This window comes from Pseudoliparis swirei, chromosome 6 (assembly GCF_029220125.1).
Source record: "Pseudoliparis swirei isolate HS2019 ecotype Mariana Trench chromosome 6, NWPU_hadal_v1, whole genome shotgun sequence".
NCBI classification, from domain to species: Eukaryota; Metazoa; Chordata; class Actinopteri; order Perciformes; family Liparidae; genus Pseudoliparis; species Pseudoliparis swirei.
The window spans coordinates 23,874,072-23,892,985 of record NC_079393.1 but is presented as its reverse complement, the minus strand read 5'-3'; the positions used below and the strand labels follow the sequence as shown (position 1 = coordinate 23,892,985).

The 18,914-nt window shown below is 43.7% G+C and overlaps 1 protein-coding gene across 1 annotated transcript in view; it reads left to right on the top strand.

Annotated features, from left to right (window-relative positions):
• Nucleotides 1-18,914, top strand: part of nrn1la (neuritin 1-like a) — a 62,955-nt gene that overhangs the window by 908 nt on the left and 43,133 nt on the right. The gene's annotated exons all lie outside the window — the stretch shown is intronic.

Below are 18,914 nucleotides of genomic sequence, written 5' to 3'. Positions count from 1 at the left end.
TTATTATCATCACTGATCCTCCCATGCTGGATGGGTCGGGGGAGAGTGTGGGGGGGGGGGGGGGGGGGGTTGATGGAGATAAATGATGAATGATTCACATCTGTCTCGCTCAGCAGAGTCTCTGGAGACCAGCATCCTGAGCGGGGAACCCGGCGTGTTCTCATTCACTCACCGCGTCGCTCAGTCAACTAAAGCGCACATCGAATTAGATTAAAAATAGCCCATAATTATTGTATTTATAGCTCCGTCTGAACAACACAGATCTCCCGTGTGTCACACACAGTGTCGAAAGTCTTTCCAATAGTTCCTGTACGTCTCTTCTCGGTCCCAGGGGGGGGGGGTCTCTCCATATTCTGCAAGTGTTTTGCAAAACGATGCTGAGCATCAAGAGGGTCGCCGTCACTTCAGTGTCTTTGAGAAAAGAAGGAAACATCCCGATAAAAAAAATGCTTCATTGTTTTGGTTTTTCTTCCACTAAAGAGCCTCAGGTGAGAATAGCGAAGCCACCGAAGACGTGACTCCGTGTAGCCGCGCTGCGGTCGAGGTTCTGCTCGGCTCCCCGTCGCGAGGAACACCTGCGCCCCCAAAATACGTCCGCAGAGAAGAAGAAAAAGGCCTATTGTGGCGTGTTTGCACCGTCGGCATGAGCGTAACCGTTTCACACTCTTACAGGCAGGCGTGTAGCGCCGGTGGAGCGCTCAGCGCTGTTAGCGCTGTTAGCGCTGTTGGCACCCGGTCGTCGCCATGTTGAGAGCCTGCGGAGGCAACAGATCTCCGAGCTTTGCATTTGGCACCTTTTTTCACTTCTGTCTTAAAGTGGTAGCACTGATCACGCCTCATTAATCGTTAGAACACAGGGAGCCTCGTGCGGTGACCTCCTCCTCCTCCTCCTCCTCCTCCCCAGTTGCGTATCAGGTTCACTGTTTGTGTCCTCTTGTCTCGAGTAAGCTCCAGGTATCGGGGAGCCAGAGGGTTTCCCCTGGGTGCAGGTCCCTCTCTCTCTCTCTCTTTTCTCTCGCTCTCTCTCGTCCCCATCAGTGCTTCGACTACAGTGTTTTCCCCCCCTTTTTCTTTCTCGTTAAGTGCAGCACATACACACAAAGTGAACGATTCCTCATTAAAGTAGGTTTAAACGTATTATGGAAATCTGCTCTCCTCCTACTCCTCCTCCTCTTCTTTCCTCCCCAACCAACTCTCAGCGTTCACAGTCTGCACACACAGTTGTGGCCAGCACACTGCACACTTTCTCTCCCCCCCAACACTGTTCTTTCCCCTACTTCCTTCACCCCCCCTCTTCTTTCCTTCCTTACTTCCTTTCCTCGTTTCTCTTACTTCTCGTGTCTCGCAGTCATTAATATCTCTCTGCCATCCCTCCATTGCGCCTCTTCTTCCATTTTTTTTAAACGTTCTCATATCTGCTTCTGCTCCTTTCATCATCCCCCCCCCCCCACCACCACCACCACCACACACTCACCCTCCTCTTCTCCGCCCTCCCTTCGTCCTTCTCACCAGGGATTCGAAGATATTGCTAAATCTGATTGCTGGAATCCTTCGTCTCAAATTAAAGTAGAGCTTCTTGATTTCCAGGATTTTTTTCCTTTTTTTAATGTAAATAGAAAGAGGTCACATGGTGGATGTCTACACATCTCATGGGTCCGACTGACTAACGTGAGATCACATGTGAGGGAAACATTGCAGCAATTATTGCTTTGCACCAAACAATGAAGTGATGACAAAAAAAAGAGGCGTCTCATTCACTTGCACTGCAGCCGGTGTGAGTGACGGATGAACGGATGAACGTGTCTGGTTTCTGTCTGAGCCTCGGCCCGTCTCACCCGTGTTGACATTTGACCGAAAAATTGAGCGAAAAAACAAAAGCTGTAGAAATGGTTGGTTGTCCGGTAAGCGTGTGATTGGCTCAGCGGCGTCCCCGCCATCCATCTCACGTGAAGACGGAAGCTGCGCGTCCCGGGTGTCGCCAGAAGAAGCAGGAAGCAGTCGGTCAGTGTCGGGAGGTTACAAGATTCATTCTGTCTCCGTGATGTGTGCGTTACACACTCCTCTACAAGTGAAATAAAGAATGTATAGTTCATTCATTCTGGAAGCAGAAACACGTTGAGAACGATATTACCTCATAAAGAAAAACATCCTCGTTGTGTAACATGAAACATGTTCGTCCATTATTCTCGTTCATGGTCTCCACAACCAGATGGAATACCTGCTGTTTTGTAGTAGACAGGTTTATAGAGTGTAGAGTGTGTTTGGCTTTTAAAAATGAAATATTTTTGGCAATCACAACAATTTACTTGTGTTACAACTCGTTAAAAGTGAAAGACGGCCGTTACAGCTTCACTACAGACACAAGCTGTAAGCCTCCTCCCCCCCCCCATGTGTGTGTGTGTGTGTGTGTGTCAAGGTTCTTCTAACAAACACCAAGTAATGAAGTAACGGCAGACCATGACTCTCTACTCCCTATCCACATACTACACTGAGCATGAATATTCACACACTCAAACACACACGCACGCACACACACACACCCACATACACAGATACACCCACAGACACACACAGATTAATGGCATGCACCACACACATATATATATATATATATATATATATATATACACACACACACTGTAGGAGGGAGTCACTGTCCTCTATTGTAATCAGTCCAGTTCAATTCATCTCTCGTTCTCACTGGGTGGTTATGTATATGAGTGTGTGTGTGTGTCCATTAATTCCCTCGAAACCAGTTTTACACACACACACACGCGCACACACACTGGGTGTCCAAGGTCAGGGGAGCTCTTGTCTTCTCGTCTGCCTCCACTCACAGTACATGATGTTCCATCGGGGCGGACTGCACAGAGCGCTGTGCACCAGAGGAAAGGGAGAAATGGCGATGCAGTTTGCAGGGAACACAATACACGGGAGAAGTGAGAGAAGTGAGCGCTGTGGAGTTGAGCGAGAGAGGCAGAGGACAAGCGTGGAGAGAGAGAGAGAGAGAGAGAGAGGGAGAGAGGACCGAGGTATAGGAATAGAGATGCAGACAGAGATCAGGACCTGTATTCATCAGGCCTGTCGGAAAAAAGGCGGACCATCGTGGATCACTGACGGTAGCCTTCGGAAAATTCAATTAAAAAAGATCTGAAACCAAAAGCTACTGCGAAAAGCTCTCCGACCGTGTAAACTTTGAATAAAACCCACCAGAGAAGAACTGAGAAACAGAAATGGGGGCGAGCGAGAGGGCACATAAAACCTGTAGTGTTGTACAGAGGAGGGCGAACGAGGTGGGAATCGGTTTCCCGCTCGGGGGAAGACTTCTCCGAGTGCATTAGCAGTGTAAACAGAGTCAAGAGGGCCGTGTAGCAACATTGGTCCAAATGTAATCAGGCTGTCCTCTGAATGGGCCGAGGATGGGAAAACGGCCGTTAGTGTCATAACTGTCCAGATTATGGAGCTTTAGATTGATAATGTTCTCGTTTTACCCCTGATGGGCAGAGCGTTACCCAGCAACACTGCAGCAGTTGTTGTTTCATTTCTCCAACCAATGAACAGAAGTTGCAATTATTTGCAAAGCGGAGGTTATATACGCTGTATACGTCTCAATCACAATCCGCTTTATGTTTTATATGTCTCTAACTGGACCACACTTTACTTAATAAACATGCTGTATTGAAGAAGACTTGAAAATGGAGATTGAGAACATAAACTAATGTTTATAATGTTTACTGAGGGAATAAATTAAAAGAGAAATAGTCATTTTTCTCAAAGACTTCAATACAATCTGAGGCATCGGCCCCTGCTGGTCAGTAGAGAGAATGCAGGTTTTATAACACTTCCTCATCTGCTTCACTTGGCTTACATTGACGGGTCGCTGTCGCTACCTGAGCCGTGTACGCCGACTCTACGTCACTCCGTATTCCAAATATGGTAACCTACGTACATTAGTTAAAATTAAAATGGCGAAAATTGTTGATGACTGTCTGCTTCTGCTATTGGCATTTGTGCGACTAATGGCAGCTAATTGTTGGAGTAAACAGGCAGTCAGGACAGCTTAATGAAATAATAAAGAGGACGAAACAGGCATTCACACTGAAGACAGTTTGCTTCGCCAAAACAACGTTAGCACAGAACCAAGACGTAGCTAGCACCACTAGCATAACTACCGTTCGCGTTACCACTGTTTTCATAACTAGCGCTGGCATAACTACCATTAGAATAACCACAGTCATTATAACTACCGCTAGTATAACAACCATTATCAAAACTAGCACTAGCATAACGACCGTTAGTGTAACCACCGTTATCATAACTACCGCTAGCATAACTACCATTAACGTAACCACCGTTATCATAACTACCGCTAGCATAACTACCGTTAGCATAACCACCGTTATCATAACAACGGCCAGCATAAATACCGTTAGAATAACCACAGTCATTATAACTACCGCTAGCATAACTACCATTAGCGTAACCACCGTTATCATATCTACCGCTAGCATAACTACCATTAGCGTAACCACCGTTATCATAACTACCGTTAGCATAACCACCGTTATCATAACTACCGCTAGCATAACTACCGTTAGAATAACCACAGTCATTATAACTACCACTAGCATAGCTACCACTAGCATAACTACCGCTAGCATAACTACCGTGAGCATCGTTGCTGTAAGCGGCAGCATGTTCAGCTCGCGCATGTTAAATGTGAAAAGGTACGTTTTATTTGCTCTCTAGTCGTCACTTATGAAGTTGCCGGGTGAATATTGATTAATGCAGCATCAATGCTACGACTCCTAATGAAGTGAAGGTTCCCTGAGTTGAATTACTTCAAACCAGTTTTTTAGGTGGGAACTGAATTGGAACCATTAATTAATTCATGAGGTGTAATTCATTTCATTTCATTTATTGTGTAAGAATATCAACACATAGCCATCAGCATTGCATTGGACACATGACTAACAACAGACTCTTATGAGATACAATTATATAAGTTATAGACCTAACCTATCATGTTTGGTCAGTTATGAAGTCAAATGAAATACATCTTCACTGCTTATGGGCTTAACCACAAGAAATGTTGCAGTTAAAATACATTTTAAATTGCACCTTAAGCAAACTATCAACTATATATATATATATATATATATATATATATATATATATATATATATATATGTATGTTGAAAAGTTGAGGGCCATGAAACCGAAACAATGAGCTAAAATATGCGAAAACATTTTGCAGCGGGGAACTGCAGCTGAGCGATAATATACCAGATACATGTGTGTGTTGTGATGCATCATGGGAAATGCAGTTCCTAGTTATAAGTTTACAATGTCCAAATTCAAAGGAAACACAACAACGTTTCTCCTAAAGCCTTGAAACACGCTTTTCTTTTGTAATACTTGACAGTATTGTGCGGACCCTTCTTTCATCATTGTGTTGTAAGTGTTTTGATCGAATCTCATTGTAATTTGTTGTTTCGCCTTAACTTACACAAAAAACAACAACAGATCACAGACATATTTTAACAGGAATGGTTCAACATTTTGGGAGATTAGTTTTTTCGACCTTTTTTTTTATAGCAAGAAAAGAAGATTAGCATCAATCTCGTGTGTGAAGCACAACCGAGACACGAGGTGTTGATTGGTGGCCGTTCAGAGGAAGCAGAGCGTTCTTGTCTGTATGCTAAGCTAGTCGGCTAATCACCCGCCGGCTCCACACGTTACAAAAAAACGCGTGATCTCGTTCTCGGAAGAGGAAAACAAATGCATCTTATTATTCCCCGCAAAACGGCTTCACAGTTCGGTGAAGATGATCATCATCACTGATTTGAGTTCTTGATTTCGCAGCTTCACGAGCATCTTGGTTTGTTTGAAGCGTTGTTTTTGTGTTTCTGTTTACTGCTACAGAGCAGAGAGGAAGCTGTTTGAATAAATGTGCTCAACCTGCAGCGATGTAAAGTGACACGGGCATTAAAAAAAGATAGGCGAGCCTCGCGGATGAGCACATATGCAGGCGTGCATGTGTGTGTGTGTGTATGCATGTGTGTGTGTGTGTGTGTGTGTGTGTGTGTGTGCTTGCATGCCTGTGGGACGCAGGCCGGAGGGGGAAGTGGACGCAGCGCTGGTGGGCCGACGGCTTTGAGGCTCGGAGACGCAAACAGAACCCGATCGACCACCGACTCAGACCGAGGAGATGAAGCAGACGCAGTGGAGGGAGAGAGAAAAGCTGAGCCATCAAAGACCGACCAGCACAGTTCTTTAGACGCACAGCTCAACAACTCCCTCTAACTTCCCAGAACCTAAACTTTGAAAGAACTTTTGAGGCTTTGCCGCTCACTTCTTTTTTCATTTCAAATACAAAAAAAAAAATGCTTCGGAAGTTCAACGTTGGAAAGAAAAGTCTGGTCCTTTTGATTCATTTTTATATTTGACATAATGTTGTCCGAGCTTCTCCATCTCCCTTTTCAGCATCCCATAATAGAATCCCTACTGCCGTTCATACAGGAAACACACGCTGGAAATACAGTGTTGATAGAGTGGGACTGGTGGGATTATGCTGAATCAATTTTAGGACGCTGATACGCTAAATTCTATGTCACTTATTTATATATTTAATCAGTAATTGGCTAAACTGCAACTTAGACCCGCCTGAGAGAGACATGCAGACAGGTGGAGAGGACGTGCAGGGAAAGCATTTATTTTGCGCAGATATCCTATTTTACAAATGGAGTCACGACTGACGTTCATACAGGAAACACACGCTGGAAACACAGGCACCTGCACCAGTGTTAATGAGGTCACAGTCACAGGTTCACTCCCAAACAAGAGCTGCTCTGAAATGGAAATGTGGATGGAAATGAACACACTTACCAACACGTCCCAAGGCTACCCCCCCCCCCACACACCTAATTATTTACTGTGAGTGGAGTAACAGCATTTAAAAATAACCCACTTTGATTCTTGCGCAATAATGCATGCACACCTATACAGCACGTTCAGCCCAGAAGTGGGAGGGTAGATTTATATATTGCGTACATAAGGAGTTTTTCTTTTTTTTCCCAGAGCACGGCATAGCTTCATGCGGCCCAAAAGGAACAGAGGTGCCGGTTCAGACCCCGTCGGCCACAAAGGGAATATCTTTCATCTTTTTCGGGATTGTTAAATTTCACATTTCAAATTCAGCCAATCAAAAGCCGTCAGTGCGTGGCTCACTGTAATGAGGTGATTGTTCTGAGCTGCTTCAAGACGTGATTTGTGATGAACTGCGTCAGTAAAAAAGAATTTAAATATAAATAAGATCTAATTGGGCACTTGTTGTTGGCCTTCCACACTTCTATGTGTGTGTCGGCGCGGCCTCATGAATAGATGATGACGTCTTTGGATTACAACTCCTTGATAAGTGCTTCAAATTGTTTTTGTATCCCGTGTGGAAAGATGCCGGTTGAAGGAATATTAGAAAGGTTTTTAACCCTTGTGTTGCCTTCGGGTCATTTTGACCCGATTCAATATTTAACCCCGATTCAATGTTTAATGTCGGTGTTCTTTCGGGAGTCAACAAACAAACATAAAGTACCTCACACTTAAACTTGGAAAACAATATTAATTCTAATAATTTTCTGAAGATTTTAATAGCTGGGGTCATATTGACCTCAAGGGTAAAATATGTTAGTAAATATAAAGGCGACAGGAGGGTTAAACATTGAATCGGGTCAAATTGACCCGAAGGCAACACAAGGGTTAAGCATAATGCAGTACAATCCCCCCTCCAAAAAAAAGAATTGCTACATCAATAATTATTCGTGTTGAAATTATTAGCTTAATTAGAGTGTAAACGATGGAACAACAATTGTATGTATTTATATACACTACCGTTAAAAATTTGGGGTCACCCAGACAACTTCGTGTTTTCCATGAAAACTCACACTTATATTTATCAAAGGAATTGCTAAATGAAAAGAAAACATATGCTTCCTTCCTTCCCTCCCTCCCTCCTTCCTTCCCTCCCTCCCACCCATTCACCCTTCCTTCCCTCCCTCCCATTTATCCTTCCTTTCCTCCCTTCCTTTCCTTCCTTCGCTCTCTCCCTCAATCCCTCCCTCCCTCCTTCCTTCCTTCGCTCCATCCTTCCTTCCCTCCATCCTTCCATCCATCCTTCCTTCCTTCCCTCCCTCCCATCCATCCATTCTTCCCTCCATCCTTCCATCCTTCCTTCCTTCCCTCCCTCCCTCCTATCCATCCATCCTTCCTTCCTTCCTTCCTTTTTGTTATACCAACGTGGTCCGACAAAAGGAAACACATGTTTGGATGTCATATCTTTGGTCTCAGTGTAAATGATCAAACCGGTGCCGAGCTGCTTCAGGCTGAAGGTCGCCTGAAGGTTGTTGCTGCTCTTCGTCCATACGGCGGCTCGGCCACTGGGTTGTCAAAGCGACGTCTTCTTCACCTCCGTCTGTAGAAAGAAAACATTTTCCTAAAGCGCCGCCTGCAACTTCCTGGGCGCTCTAGTGTCTCCGGAGGCGCCGGAGGTTTACGCACCGAGAGCTGACGGCTGGTGTGCCACCATAGGTCTTTACACACACAGTGTGTGTGCGTGTGTGTGTGCGTGTGTGTGTGTGTGCGTGCTCCCCTGTGTGTTGTGCGTCTGGGGAGTGCGGCGCTAACGGTGATAAGTTGCAGCAGCAGCTTCAGGTGCGGAAGTCAATAAAAGCTCATTAACTCAACAAGGGGGTCAGTGGCTGCGTCCGCCACAATATACCTCCCACTCTGTCTTCTTCACAGGGGAGAGGCCGTGTGTGTGTGTGTGTGTGTGTGTGGGGACGGGGCTGCGCCCCCCCCCCCTCACGCTGAGCTGCAGGACTCAACGGGCCCCTGCGGTTCGTTTCCTCTGACTCCACTCAGTGGGGAATGGAGGGAAACGGATGACGCGGTTATGATGTCATGAGGTGTTCTGTTGGAGGTTCTGTTGGAGGTGGTTCTGTTGAATCGATGCCAGCGGTGAAGATGTCACAGCAATGATGGAAAGAAGACGAGAGGTTTTAAGGAGGAAAAAAAGAAGAATCACAGGTGCAATTGATTACGCTAACGATGTCACGTTCACAAGCTGCTGAGCCCAACGCTGGTTCTGTTGGAGGTGGTGCTGTTTGTGATTCTGTTGGTGGTGGTTCTGTTGGTGGTGGTTCTGTTGGAGGTGGTTCTGTTTGTGATTCTGTTGGTGCTGTTGGTGAATTAAGTTTTCCTTGTAGGCCTACCTACCATAAAGATTATATCGAGTTGAGATGTGTTAAACTTGTTTAACATATATTTTAGTTACAAACGTCTGTCCGTGTTTTGTGATTTGCTGAGTCATGATAAAGTTTTAGTTTCAAGAACAAGATTCTTTGAAAGCTCCGTTTTCCTGCAGCGTCCTCCTGCTGTCTGTCTCTACGCTGCTGTCTGGGAGAGCTTCATTCATTTCAGATCTCTCTCTCTCTCTTGTTGCTCTGCTGTTGCTCCTCCATCTCTCTCCCGGGTTTGCTCGGATTCTCCCTCTTTCTGCCAGTTGTTTTTCATCGCCACTCGTTCCTTCTCCTCCTCCCGTCATCCCCCTCTCTGCTTCCGCATCGACCGTCTCTCCGCGGCGGCTTTATTGCTTTACATAACGCCGGCTAACTAGACCGTTTTTTACACATCAATCTTTCATCGCCGCTCCATTGTGAGCTCCCCTTAACAAGCTTTTAGGCTGCATAATGCAGCCGGCTGGTGGCCCGCGGCCTTTGCTGCGCATCCGTGAACATCGGTTGTGTGCGAGTGAGTGTGTGTGTGTATGGACAAATTGTGTGTGTATGTGAATGCAAAAGTGTGTGTGTGTGGGGGTATTATCAGGTTCACGTTCTCGTAGGTCAGATTAATTTGCGTATCGTCGCTTTATTCGTCCATCTGCTGCTTGCGGGGGGGAGGGGGGGGGAGTGGGAGTGTCTTGCCCAAGGGCACATAGTGGGACATCGGGGGGATTTCCTAAATAATCAAATCCCTGAAATTGTTACCATTTCCCACGTAGCAGTCATCTGTCTCACTTGTTCAGGCATAACTTGTGTTTAAATAGTCAAATGGTAGTGTGAAGGTGAATGTGACTCCTCCTCCTCCTCCTCCTCCTCATCAGCGCTGTGATCCGCATCCTGTTCTATTAGCAACCAGAATCGGTTTCCTCAAACATGTTAGCTTACTGTAAATCAATGGAAAGGTAAAACGCGGTCGAGTCTCGCCGGAGGATTAGTAAGGTCACAGCTGGATGCAGTAAGTAAATGTTTAACTGATCGATGAAATGTTCTCGCTGATACACTACCGTTCAAAAGTTTGGGGTCACTTAGAAATGTCTTTATTTTTCAAAAAAAAGCACTGTTTTTTCAATAAAGTTAACATTAATCAAAAATACACACTATACATTGTTAATGTGGTAAATGACTATTCTAGGTGGAAACGTCTGGTTTCTAATGAAATATCTCCATAGGTGTATAGAGGCCCATTTCCATCAACTATCACTCCAGTGTTCTAATGGTACATTGTGTTTGCTAATCGCCTTAGAAGACTAATATCTGATTAGAAAACCCTTGTGCAATTATGTTAGCACAGCTGAAAACAGTTATGCTGGTGATATAAGCTATACAACTGGCCTTCCTTTGAGCTTGAAGTTTGAAGAACAAAATGAATACTTCAAATATTAATCATTATTTCTAACCTTGTCAATGTCTTGACTATATTTTCTATTCAATTTTCAATTCATTTGAAAAATAAAAGTGAGTTTTCATGGAAGATACGAAATTGTCTGGGTGACCCCAAACTTTTGAACGGTAGTGTACATCGACACTTCCCGTGTTCCACCTCGTGGCCCCACGCTTCAAAGTATTAGATTCACGCGTCCACGTCATCCAGGGAAAGTACTCGGTAACAAACGGGAGAGCGTCGTACTTTATTTTATTGTGAAAAGCCACTTCGTGTAGCGACAGATGACGTCTGCTCATCCGAGTCTGGAGCCTTCCTTTGTGCCATAGCGGCGCTCTCTGATAGGCTGTTATGTAACGCGTGCTGTCGCACACACACACACACCTCACACTGCCACGCGGGCTCTTATGAATAACGCACGCATCGTGGCAGAAACCGTGATGATTACCTTCGTTACGCAGAGTTTTGAGGAGAATCAGAAACAACCGCTGCGGCGGATTATAAACGAGCTAATTATCTCGAGGTGGTGCATAAACAAACAGACCAACTTTTTTTGGTTCAACTTCCCAGAGGTGGAGTCAGTCGGTGCTTCCTTGTTTACATTTTTAACACATTTTCTCACAAGCATTTTTGTGTGTTTATTGCTCAGCACGCTTGCGCTCAACACACACACACACACACACACACACACACACACACACGCGCACGCACACAAAGTCATCAGACGAGACACCCGGCTGCAATAGGTCGGAGAAGAAGTTCTCTCTAATTTGTTTTTAATTACTTGGCAGCCGGGTGCAAAGTGACCGAAGACAAGAGGACGAGCCGATGTGGGCTGTGAAGTCGGAGCTAAAGTGCAACGCTGTGGACCTCAATGCACCAAGGCAGTCATTATTTATTGGGAAGCGAATAAAAAAATATGCTCAAAATGTCTCCCCAAACAACCAAAATTACAAAAAATGACCCCGGCAGAAGCTCGAATATATATATATATACAGGACTGTCTCAGAAAATTAGAATATTGTGATAAAGTTCTTTATTTTCTGTAATGCAATTAAAAATTATTAAATATTAAAAGAATAAAAGGCTTGCAATATTTCAGTTGATTTGTAATGAATCCAGAATGCATGACATTTTTGTTTTTTTAATTGCATTACAGAAAATAAAGAACTTTATCACAATATTCTAATTTTCTGAGACAGTCCTGTATATATATATATAGTAGGTCCAAGCAATATATGCTCTTCTGTCTCTAATTCATGACTTTAAAATGCTTTAAAGAGCATTTTCATGTGAGTGTCACGTAGGCTGTAAATATGAAGTAGATGAAGGCTCAAGTTGATCAGTTCGGCCATCTTGGTTCTTTGCATTAGGACGGCTCTGGTAGCCACCGGCCAATCACAAGGTAGCCACGCCCCCAACGTCTCTACGGCGTTACTCTAAATAAGATCTGATGTAAAATACTTCACATCGGCAACCGAGATCATAAACTTGTGTTTAAATGTTTAAAGTCGGGTCATTTTCTCGTCGGCGTTCAATCGGGCTTCTTTTTGTTGCCGTTGCAACCAGCGGCTCCGCCCCCTGGTGGCCATTTGAGAGAGTGCAGATTCAAGACACTTTTACGTCGGCCTCCCTGTTCACAAACCAGAGGTTGTGATCGTTTAAAAAAAAAAGTCTTATGAAAAGAGACGACTGGAGGGAAGAAGATAGGACGATATGAGAACACCCCCCCCACACACACACACACACACACACACACACACAATGTTGAATTGATTGTGTTTATTGCGATACACCTCCTGAAAGTTTTATCCATTTCAATCCAAAATGTTTTTAAAGCTTCGAACATCATCTCCGTGATGAGATGCACTTCTGTCAACAGACAGCTGACGCCCCCCCCCCCCTGTGTCTTCTGTGTCAGGAAAGTCTCCTGAAAGAAACACCGGCGCCGATGTTAAAGGCCTCGTGCCAAAGTGATTAGATCCTCCTCCTCCTGCGGTGCAACAGTCACTGAGGTGTGTGTAGGGGAACGCAGTCGGCTTTTAGACGCCAGGAAGATCCCCGAGCACTTTACACCGAGAGACACGCACACACACACACACACACACACACACACACAGAGCGGAACAGACGTTCCTCGACCAACGCCGTTTGTTGAAAAGGGCTTTTTAATCACCCCGGTGTTACACTGAGGGAACTGATGCGGAAATGTGTGTGTGTGTGTGTGTGTGTGTGTGTGTGTGTGTGTGTGTGAGAAAGACGGACCAGTTGGGAAATCACCAAGAACAATCACGACCACACATCGCTGCTTTCTTTGTTTTTAGAGGAGAGACTGACGGATCTTTACCGCGGCAGAACCACTTTGTCTCCGTCTCATTTTCATCGTCTTTCAGTCCATCTCCATCCCTCTCCCTCTCTCTCGCTCTCTCGTTGCGTCCTCCGTCTCCTTTACTTCTTTATCTACTTTCCTCTTGCCTGTCGGCGCTCCCCCCCCTCTCCCCTCCACAGCTGTAACTCTGAACAGTTTAACTAACTTCCAGAAAGAACACAAGATCTTTCTTCCACCACATTCTCTCACCGCTGTCTTTCTCCTCCTCGCGGTTCTCCTCCTCTCCTCCCCTATTTCTCTCTCCCTCATCAACCTTTCTTTCTCACTCCATCGTCCCCAACTTTCCCCAGAGCCTCCTCGAACTTTTCCTCCAATTTCCTTCTCTTTTTCCCCTCGTCGTCCTCTTAGAATTCCTCCGGCTTCTCTTCCCCTCTCTCTGTTCCTCAGATAAGTGCATCAGTCACTCCCACTCGGAGGAGCGCCTCCGTCAGATCCTCTTGTGTGAGAGTGAGGTGGTTCTCTGGAGGAATTCACTTTTACGCATGTTCTTTTCAAACGGAGCCTTATACATATTCATCGACGTAACTCGCCGTATTTCCAAAGACGAGGAAAGCCTGATGTGTTCCTTGTGCGACTTTATTAGGATGTGTTGTGAGTCAAATGTTGCTCAGCAGCTCTGGAGATTAAGTGGAAGTTAAAAACCCGCCTGTAAACTTACTTTTCTTATTTTTCTTCGTATTTGTGGAATACTATTTGGCGTCTCTTTATTTTTGAGACCGAGGTTTAAATATTCCCAAAACTATAAATTCACTGTTTACATCCCAGTTAGCAACATTTTGGCATTTTGTGAACAAATATAACCAACAGTAAGTGAGGTAGTACCCATCAGAGGCTTTTATGCATGCGGTTCAGACTGAGCCTTTTGAGTGTGTCATTAGCAGTTAGAAAACTAACTTTTTTAATGAATGTGTCATTAGCAGTTAAAACAAATCTTTTAAAATAATATATTCAATAAATATACAGGAGCCATGGACTTGTGGAAGTTGTTTGTGTCATAAAAGCCTCACAGTAAGAACCTTTTTGAAGAAATACGAAATAAAAATATTAAACATATTCAAATATATCTTTTTAAAAAGGGAACTATTTCGGTTGATTTTCTCTCCAGAAACCGTGTTTTAATCGTATTTATATCCAAAAAGTAATGAATTGTAGCTCCTGATTATAAAGAATCCCTGTCTGCCTCAAAATACCTCCTCTCGACACGTCGATGAAAGAAAGATAAATAAAAGATAAATGTCAGATCTGTGAATTTATCTGCACGATGTCACTAAAAAAATGACGTGAAAATAACGTCTTGATGGTGTTCAACGTGCTGGTGGTCAAACACGGGACTTTCACCCAGGAGACCGGTGTTCGTGTTCAGGATGAAACCCAAAATCAGTGTTGACGGGTTCGGTAAGTCATAAAACTAGAGATGCACCGATCAGGTTTTTTGTGCCGATCACCGATCACTGAAATCAGTATCTGCCGATCCGATAATACCGATCACGGTGTCGATTGAAGCATTCTATTTATTGTGTAGCATTATTGCCTCGGACTATGAGGAAATACATATATAAAGCACCTCAAACATTAAAGAAATTACAGATTTCTTTCAACATTTAGAACTTTTACTTTGAAAAATGTCCTAATTGAAACATTAAAATTGTTTGATTGCTATTGTAGGGGATTTCAGATATGTATGGAACACATCTGCATTATTCATTTCCTGGAACTCTTGGGGAAATCTATATACAGGACTTTTTTTAACATACAAAAGTCTGACTTATTTTTATAACTCTTCCTTGGTACATAAAAAATGTTTTAATGTTAGCATAATTTAAGCTAAATCTCAGAAACGATCTATAAAGATACAACATCAGTTCATTGTTTACTTTTATATGCTAGTGTATGATTTGTCGACATCTTATTTTGAAAAACGGATGTTGTTTCACGTGGTTCTTTCCGCTAACTTTGCAAAACCGGATATTGTCACATAAATCCTTCCGCTAACTTTATCAAAACCCTCTTAGCTCCTGATCGAATGTGTTTACCGTCAACATCAGTCTATAGGGGCAGACATGTGAGAGTTGGCTGAGTTGACCCAGAGATTCAACTCGGGGGACGGGGACGCCGCTCGGTGCGTGAGGATCCCTTCGTGGTCCTCTCACTCTGCGGCCGTCGCAGATGTTACGTCATCTGATCGGCCGTTTTGATCGGCCGTTTTGAGAACGCCGATCAAAACCGATAATGGGAATATCGGCCGATATGGATCGGCGCCGATCAGATCGGTGCATCCCTACATAAAACCCAAAACAAATTCCCTCCTGAACCTCACAAAGTGCGTTGCCTGAATCCAAAAGGTTTCAGTTCACATTTTTAACACTTTATTTGCTACTAAGACGTTGTATTTCTGTGCAATTATGTCGGAAATTATCGAGAGATTTTCTTAAAACAAACATCACCTATGAGCTGTAACCTCAAAATGTTTAGTCGACATAACAATAAAAAGACATTTCAACGTCAAAAAAACTAGACTACGGGTTCTTTCATGTATGACTAAAACCAGACTAATACGTCTAATCTTTTTAACAAGCGATACCAGAACTGCATATTTAATCAGCCAACGTACGAGCCCCCTCACTCGGGCCCGAACGGACTCTTCAGAACCATAGAACCCCTCTTTCTCACGAGTCAGCTTGTTAGTTAATTATCTGATTGAGACTTTGTCGCTTTGCCCCAAAATCCGGTGTTCACCGGAGACCCCCGCTGATCCGTCCTACCGAGTCGGCGGCGGTGCCGGTCGGCCGGTCCTCCACCGCCTGCGTCTCCCTCTCTGGATGTTTGTTTGTCGGTTGGAAAATAGAGATCTGGCAGCCAGTCAACGTAATTGGATCTGCACCGGCAACAGTGTTGCCAGGTCCGCGGTTTTCCCGCGGAATTGGGCTTCTTTTGAAGTGTTGCCGCGCGTTGAATTTTTTGTCCGCTGGTTCGGGTAGACCTATTTTGCATGCAAATTACATGAATATCTTTAAATAAAAATCCATATTTTAAATGAAATAATTTATTTTTACCCAAATCCTACCAAACTGACTCCAGATCAGCACGCACACACATGGACATGGGACACACCCACATACACACACTTTAAAAGCAGTGTATATGGTTTGGCACGGGCATATTTTGAGTTCTGATATTGGGCTGGTTTTTGGGTTGGTTTTGATTGGCCAGTGGGCTGGTTTTGTCACACAGACCTGGCAACCGTGGAGACGACCCGCAGAGGCTCAGGTGTGTGTACACCTGAGCCTCACGCAGCGTCTTTTCGCAGCTCTTTTCCGGACAAAGTACGCCGCATTTTGTCAATGAAGTTACTTAATGAACGGTTCTCAGTTGTATATGTTGGTCAAATGCTTCTATAGTTTACTTTACTTGTGTTGGTTAGCATTGTAACACTGTGTGTTGTTAGCACCGTAAGGTTAGTATTGAATGGGACGTATTTAATGTATATTGTTGTGTGTGTAACGTGGTCAACATCAACAGGAACTCATTGGCTTGTCTTTATGAATACTATTTGTTTGAATGGGTAATTACGACAGTATCCGTTTGTCTGTCAACATTTTGCGAAAAAAACAACTAATGAACACTAAGTAAATCACAAAGGACCTCCCACCTCACAGGTGAGGCTCATTAGCAACCCGTCAGTCGCGATTAATGAATTTCAAAATGTGTGATTAATTAGTTACTTTTTTTTAATCGATTGACAGCCCTAATATATATATATACATATATATATATATATGTATATATATAATTATAATTCAGAGATAGATATTGTATTTTTACCTTTGTCTAAAAGTAACTAGTTCTTTGAGGATTTTTAATTTAACATACTACATGTGTGATCATTCTATAAAATTACGGAACTAATATTGTTTACTTATACAATCATATATAATATTACATTAACAATATTAATGCTACAATATTAATGATACAATAATATATTATATTAATGATACAATAATATATAATATTACAAAACGGGGAAGGAGACGTTCTGCTGCTGTTAAAGATGCTTTATAAACCAAAGTGTATAAACCTGCACAGACCGGTCCATGAGGGATTCATTGATCACGTCACAGAGAAGATATTCCTTCCATTCCTTTATCCAAACTGCAGCCGATCCCAGGCCTGCAGGGTTTATCACAGTGACGTATATAAATGAGGTGTATTTATATTTAGACACAGAGGCGGACTAACAGTCACTCACACATTCCTACCTGAGTCCAATTCACCTGAGCTGCATGTCTGGGCTGAGGGAGGAAACCACGCCGCCACGGGGAGAACGTGCAAACACTGCCTGGTGGATCGTGGAGGTCTCCATCGTGGAATATGCCGACTACCAACTATTCATACACTCTGTCATATCTATGAATGTGTTTTAACTCATATGATTCCTTCTGGTCGCATGACATCTATTGTTCTGTCCATCCTGGAGAGGGATCCTCCTCTGTTCTCTCCTGACGGGTTCTTACCTTTTTTCCCTTGAAGGGTTGTTTGGGAGTTTTTCCTGATCCGATGAGGTCAAAGGTCAGGGATGTCTATGTGTACAGATTGTAAAGCCCTCTGAGACTAATTTGTAATTTGTGAAATTGGGCTATACAAATAAACTGAATTGAATTGAACTCCACACAGACGGCCTGGGATGGAAGCCTGGCCCGCCGTGCCGTGAGGTGACAGTTATAGCCACCACGCCACCGGGAGGCCCGAGAACATATTCCTGGATTTCTTTATTACACTTTCTAGGACATCCATGGCTAGTGACAATTAAAACAAGCATATAGTACATGCACAATAGCTTTATGAATACGTATGTATTCATAGTTTATGTTCCAATTCACATTGCACTGTGTGGTCCCAGATGAAGCTGAAGGGTCCTGCTGGTCCGTGCGGAGGCCACAATGCAGCTTATACACAGAAAACAGATCAGAGGTTGTCAATCAAATCCTTTCACAATAAACTAAACAACGAAGACAACAACCGCTGCAGAGCGAACATGACAACAAGGTGCATCGTGGCCGCCGGAGCTGAGAAGCAGTTGTGTCCAAAAATGAAGTGCAGCACATTAGTCCCTTTAGTGGAAGCTGTTATTACAAGTGAATAAGTAGATGCCTTTTCTTCCTCAGTCATAGGAATGACTCAGCGGAAGTTAACGCTCTTGTCCTACAGTCACGACGGCTAAAAGATATTATACTGATATTATCACACGGATAATGGACAAGCATTTTAATATGCATCTGTAAGAGGTCGGTAGGAGCAGACAGAGCTCGCCGTGGCCGAAGCCGACTGAGGGGATCGATGCAAATGATGGAAAGTGAATGTTTAAAAAAAAACGTTTTTTTAAATCAGCGAACCGCATCCCACACTTTGTTCTCCCGTCCGAAACAATGACAAGAAACCAGCGAGTAGGCAGAATCAACCCATGCTTTTATTTAATCCATTGCATATAAAACATTTTTTTCCCATTCTTTTTATTGTTTTTTCAACATAAAGTTGTATGATCTACAGTGCTAAAGAACAAGGAATCCATTAAAATAACATTTGACTTGTCTTGTGAAACTTACAGACAAGTTGGCATTCTAAAGACATAACCCCAAAAAATAATTGTCTTGAAGACCTTTTTTTAAGTTACAGTTTGTGTTTTCCTTTCATACCATAAAAAATATAACACGTAATGAGAAAAGAACCCACTGTTTCCGTTGGTCCAGGGCTGTTTAGAATCTACAGTATGTGTCAAAATAAGAGTCCCGAGTCGGGACAGTGACCCGCC